A 6,153-nucleotide genomic window follows, 5' to 3' on the forward strand; every position below is an offset into this window, starting at 1 on the left:
ACTCACCTTCTCGTTTGAGATCTTCGAGAGACCCCAGCAGCATTAAATAGCTTTAAATTGAGCTTAAAAATACTTAACATTGAACCTGAACTGAACATCTAACATTGAACATCAGATCTTTTAATGCTTTTACTCTTCTTATGAGAACTGCTTATAAACAACATTTCAACTTGATTAACGCTAATGTAACGTAACAAGTTACAATATTTCAGTTTGGGGTTTCAGAGACCTCGGATATAAAATGATATATAAAATTACTCAACATTGTGTTTTTGCTAAGGGCCAAACTGAACCCCAAACAGAGGCAGTATTTCTATGAAAACCAGGCACTGTTACATCAGTAGCACCCGTTTGCACGAGCAAGAACACCAAAAACAATAAGAGATACAGTATAACAAAGATATGTTTTATAAACACGTGGACTTGAGGGGGGACAGGAACACAACAAACATGCGAACTTGAGAAACTCAAGCTGATTTAAACGTCAGTAAATCTATTGTAAGCGACACCAAATAAAAAAACTTACCAATGACTATATGTAAATATCCAACAATGGTTGTGTTTCCGCTGTTTGATCCGTGTCGTGTGCCTCTTTGAACTTTATCATTGAATCAGATCAGTAGTGGTCAACTCTTTTGATTCGGTCACTGAACCGTTTCGCGAGTCGTTTGGATCAGTTCGCGTGTAAAAGTGGAAGATTCTCAGTATTCGAGTTTGTTACATCGGCAGAAAACGCGACTTAAAAACACTTTAATAAAATAACTATTAAATGAACCTTAAAAATGATATGAAGCATTTTTTAAAGCATTGCAAAAACACATTTTTAATAGTCGTTTATAACTACATACCGAAATAAACCATAATACTTTTTTTGCATTACCATAATCCCAATTTTACAGCACTGAGGGTACAGTTGGAGATTGGTTCACATCACTTTTTCTCCCCTGCCGCCCTCATTTCCTGCTGTTAGCACACTCGTCAACATTACTGCACTAAATCCTTAAACACAACCATCAGCATCCACTGAGTCTGAAGGTCGTGGTTTCATGGATATATCAGTTTGTGCCTCCACAAACACACACATTCCCACATGCTGTATCTGCTTGACATTTGTCTTATTTCCCTTAAGGATGTGTATGTTGGCTCTTTGGTTGGCCCGTCTCAAGCAGTATTCAACCAGAGGCAGACAGAATGACGTTGTGTGTTGAGAAATTGGATACAGTGATGCGTCTACACGCTCGTGATATGCAACATCATTATGGTGCTGCTGAGCTGAGCCAGCCAAGTTCATCACTTGAAGGAGGCCATAGTGGTGATATAGCGCCACCTGGCGAAAAAGGCTTGATCAAATATTTTATCAAGTTACAACAATGATCTGTAGTTCACTGTTAAACTTAGATTTACATAATTAGCACATTATATTTTTGCTATGCAAAATCCATGGGGCTGATTGAATTGTAGCCTACTCTTATGTAAACGTCATTTTTAGCGTATTTAATTATGCAGATCAGATGATCAGTCTCAGAGGGAGGTGCATTAACATTTGGAGCTCTTGGCATAATAGGACATTTTGATAAGGGGTTGTGGCACCTGCATAGAACTATCTTTCTGTCTTTCTGTCTGTCTGTCTGTCTGTCTTTCTGTCTGTCCGTCCATCTGTCCATTCATCCATCCCATCCATCATCCATCATCCATCATCCATTATCCATCCATCATCCATCCATCCATCCACTATCTATCTATCTATCTATCTATCTATCTATCTATCTATCTATCTATCTATCTATCAGTCTATCTATCTATCAGTCTATCTATCTATCCATCTTATAACTTTTTGTTATAATATAATTTGGCACATTACTGTAAATAACCATAAGTGAAGTAACAATTTAAGCAATGTGGAGATTTTAGCGGCATCTAGTGGTGATGTTGCAATTTGCAACAAATGGCTCACTTCAATACTCACCCCTCCCTTTTAAAGCACTATGGTGGCTGACACAGGACAAAGATGTTATCGCATTTTCGTTTCCTTGCCGAAAGAGATAATGTATTTAAATTCACAAGTTTTGAGTGTTTTTTTTTTTAGACTAGGGTCAGGTTTTTAAAGTAGTAACTGCTCTTGGCCCAGTTCAGCTGGACAGCATTACATTTTTACATTTTATTTGGAGTTTTGTTCTTATTCCATAAATGGGTGCTATGTGAAATCTATCTGCCCTTCAAATTCATTCAAAAATTACAATAAATGGAGAGGGATTACTAAATTTAAAGGGAGCGATACACTTTTATGAGAGACAGATTTGCCTCTAATTGGATTCAGTAACGTTTCAGTTCTTTAATGAGCAGGCTATCTAAGATCCAAGCAATTACATCAGTGCTAATGATGAGTTCAGGCAGGTGGAAAATATAGCAAATTCCAATAGTGTTTGAGAATATGTGTGTCTACGCGCGTGTATGCACGTTTATTACAGCAGTGATACACATACCATAGGCATCAGCTCAACTCTCCAGTATTACCTGACTGTGGCAGTGACATTTGATGGATGGCTCCTCTACATCATTCTGTCATGTGCCAATTTTCGTCTTGCAGTAGCTAGAAAAAATTGCTTACAGTCACATAGTTTTGTGTTTTAGCAATCTCTGTGATGTATTTTAAAGATGGCAGTCACAGCTGACTCATGCATGATTTTAGAAACATACAATTGTCATGTTCAACATGATATAAATGTGTCATGTTGTGTCAATGTTACATTTGATTCTACACAGAAACATTGTTTTGGGGATTTGGCATTACAAGTCATTTAAACATGCATTGCTTAAACTCATCAAATAAGATCAAATTAAACTTATTTTTATTAGTTACAGAAAGTAACTAATTTACAAGGACTTATACATCCAATGTGTGCTTACAGTAAACATTTAAAGCAGCAAAAAAATCAGTGTAATTATAGGCAACATCTCCTTTTTTAAAAATTGAAACATTTGAGAACATAATTATTACAATAAATGGCTTAAACCATAAACCTATTATATCATATAAAAACACTTTCACTGCACATGTATACTACATTAAGATGAGTGGAAGGAGAAATCATTTTTGCACAACGAAATTTTTTAATAAACTATCATTTTAATGCTTATTAGAAATTCACTAGTTAAAGCAAATGCTTTTCTGTATCCTCTCTATACTACATTAGTATTGGACGTATTGATATTCCATGATCGATCCCCTAATCCCTAGTGTTTCTTGTGGGCAGCTGAACGAAAACAAGACTTGTGCTGAGCATCAAGACAGCAACAAAGTAGATCTGATCCTGCAATTCATTTGCACTAAAGCCCAAAGGTTCAGTATACCCTAAACTGTAATACTATTCGCTTGCTGCCTATAAATGGAAATCAATCCAGTCGATCAGATCTCAATTAAAAATCCATAAATCCATCAATTATACAACTCCTTACACATCTCCTGCTGTGTCATTTATTCTCAAAGCCTCAGTATACAAGTATGAAAGGACATCTGTATTCGTATGAGCTAAGGGTCAGGTGTAGTTGAGCTGTTTGCTGTAACTGATACATGACACGTCCAACAAGAGCTCTTTGATAAGCGCAGGAGCTCAGCTTACCGGATGCAGAAAATCCTATGTCAGTCACATTCATTCACACATGCATCCCTTATCAAACCCTCGCTTCAGCTCAAATGATGTGTGACGGATGGCGCGAGCACACGGCGTGGGCAGAATAACTTTCACATACACCCCCACACCAATACTCTATCTGCTGCTCCTGACATTGTAATCTAGAGGAGTCTGCCCGAGGTAATGGTGAGCCTGGGGATAAACCTGTGGGGCAGAGTTTTCTCCCACGAGTGGAGATCCCTGAACAAGAGAAGGAGCAAAGTGCTATAGCAAGACGGCTGCCAAACACTGGGCCTCTTTGCCATATCTTCTCTGCACAGAGTTGCTTTGTGTGAGAGGTATCAGCGCTATGGGTGGTCCGAGGAGAACTATAGTATGTGTTCTAAGAGTGGGAATTTAGGTTTTAAGGGCTAAAACAACTAGATTTGAAATCTGCCATGCTTTTAGTTTGTGTCTTACATACATTTTATACGTTTCTTAATCACATTTCGTTGCTATCGTAAATCATTTTGGTTGTAACATTGAAGCATGTTCAGATCAAAGAAATTTATCCAGGTTTCCAACAATCTGAGGGTGAGTAAATGATGACAGAATTCTCATTTTTGGATGAACTATCCCTTTAATATTTCATAATCCAGATGTACAATGGTAGCTGCCTTGGGGATCCATAATGCTTGGGTATTTATTGACCTTCTTTCTAATTCATAGCAGGCTTCCTTCAAATCTACTGTCAGCTGAACCCAGTGACAGCCTCCTAAAGACGGTAATGAGAGATACCATCATGACACCCTTTCTGTGAGTGTCAGATTCAGGTTATATATAAATATCAGCACATAATGCCTGTATGCAATGCCATTGTATACAGTCTATACATGTTTATGTAATGTGTATCCTACAGTGGGGTCCAAAACTATCACACAAGGCATACAAAAGCTTTACAATTTAAATGAGGTAAAACAGGTTTTCATTAAAATGATATTAGTAATTTTAAGAATTTCATGTGGTGCTTTAATGACACAACATACTTCACATGAAGGTTTTGCAGGTTTGATCCTCCACAGTAGGATTTGATAACATTGTGAACAGCATCTTGTGTGACTAACATCTGACTTTTTATACAAAGGAGTTGCCAAAAATGTACTTATTAGTGATCTACACTGCAAAAAAAGACTTTCTTACTTAGTCGTTTATCTTGTTTTCCAGAAAAAATGTCTACAAATTTTTGAATCAAGATGCATTTTCTTGATGACCAAACTGACCTAAGAAAATAATTCTTGTTTTAAGCACAAATTCACTGAAATTTACTAAAACAAGACTTATTTTCTAAGGTCAGAATGCTCATCAAGAAAATGCATCTTGATTCAAAGATGTTTAGACACTTTTGCTGGGAAACAAGAAGAAAAGAACTGCAAGAAAGTCATTTTTATGATTTTAATGTTGTTTTTTACATATTTCATATTTGGATCTGCACCCTTTAAAAATGAAGAATCCAAACAATGCCATAGAACCATTTTTGGCTTTAAGGTTCTTTGAAGAACAAAAAGGTTCTTATGTGGCACTGCTGCAAAGAACCCTTGTAGAACCTTGATGTTTAAGAGTGTGTCTACTGTTATAGTCCTTATAGTATATACATGTTTAGATAATGCTATGAGAAGCGAGTGCCATTGAGCAGGGCCTGTGCTTGACTGACCAAAACTGTGAAACGTATGGAATGTAATTGAAAGGATCAAGATGAATCGGTACGAGGGGACAGCCCCCATTTCTGATGTACATGAGAGGAAAGATTATCCTGAGAGTTTGATCCTTATCCTTTATCTGAGCAAGCATAAGTTTCTTCTCTCTACAAAGTTTTATTTGCAGTAAAAATGCTGCCTGAATGTGTATTATGTGTTCATAGGAGGGCAAATGTTTTCTGAGATGGTCTCTTATAACTACAGGACCAAAGCTTAGAGCACACTGATTGTTTAAAACAATCCAATGTAATTGGTGTCTATTCGCCATACCATTTTGCAATTTTGTAGTGTTTTGCTTCACCCCGGACTATATCTCAAAAACACATTTTGGTTACTTTTTTAATACACATAATACAAACATAATTCTTTTATTGCAATGACCTAAACTGTCTCTTTTATAATGATGTACAAGTGCAGGAGGCAGCAGACAAATGGATTAAAAGGCTTCAGACTTCATTAACTTGAGTGTGTGGTAATGATATGTCACACATTGCAGTCACAGCGGTGATGACTGGTGCATCCTCCTCTGCTGCTGATGCTGGTGAATGCAGTCTACATCTCAGATTAATGAAGCTTGTTTTCTCAGTGTCATAAACAGACACACTTAATGTGTGAGCTGAAGGACCATCTGCCAGCATCAAAACTTTCCTCTTGAAACATCGAAAACGGGGTTTCCTCCTATCTACATTTTCATTGGTAGATAATTGTTTTCTTTTGCGTGACATGTTGTGTGCTGCAATGCGGCAGTTTTCCACCTGGGCATTTTACTGATTATCAAAAACAAGAGA

This window comes from Triplophysa dalaica, chromosome 3 (assembly GCF_015846415.1).
Source record: "Triplophysa dalaica isolate WHDGS20190420 chromosome 3, ASM1584641v1, whole genome shotgun sequence".
Lineage (NCBI taxonomy): Eukaryota > Metazoa > Chordata > Actinopteri > Cypriniformes > Nemacheilidae > Triplophysa > Triplophysa dalaica.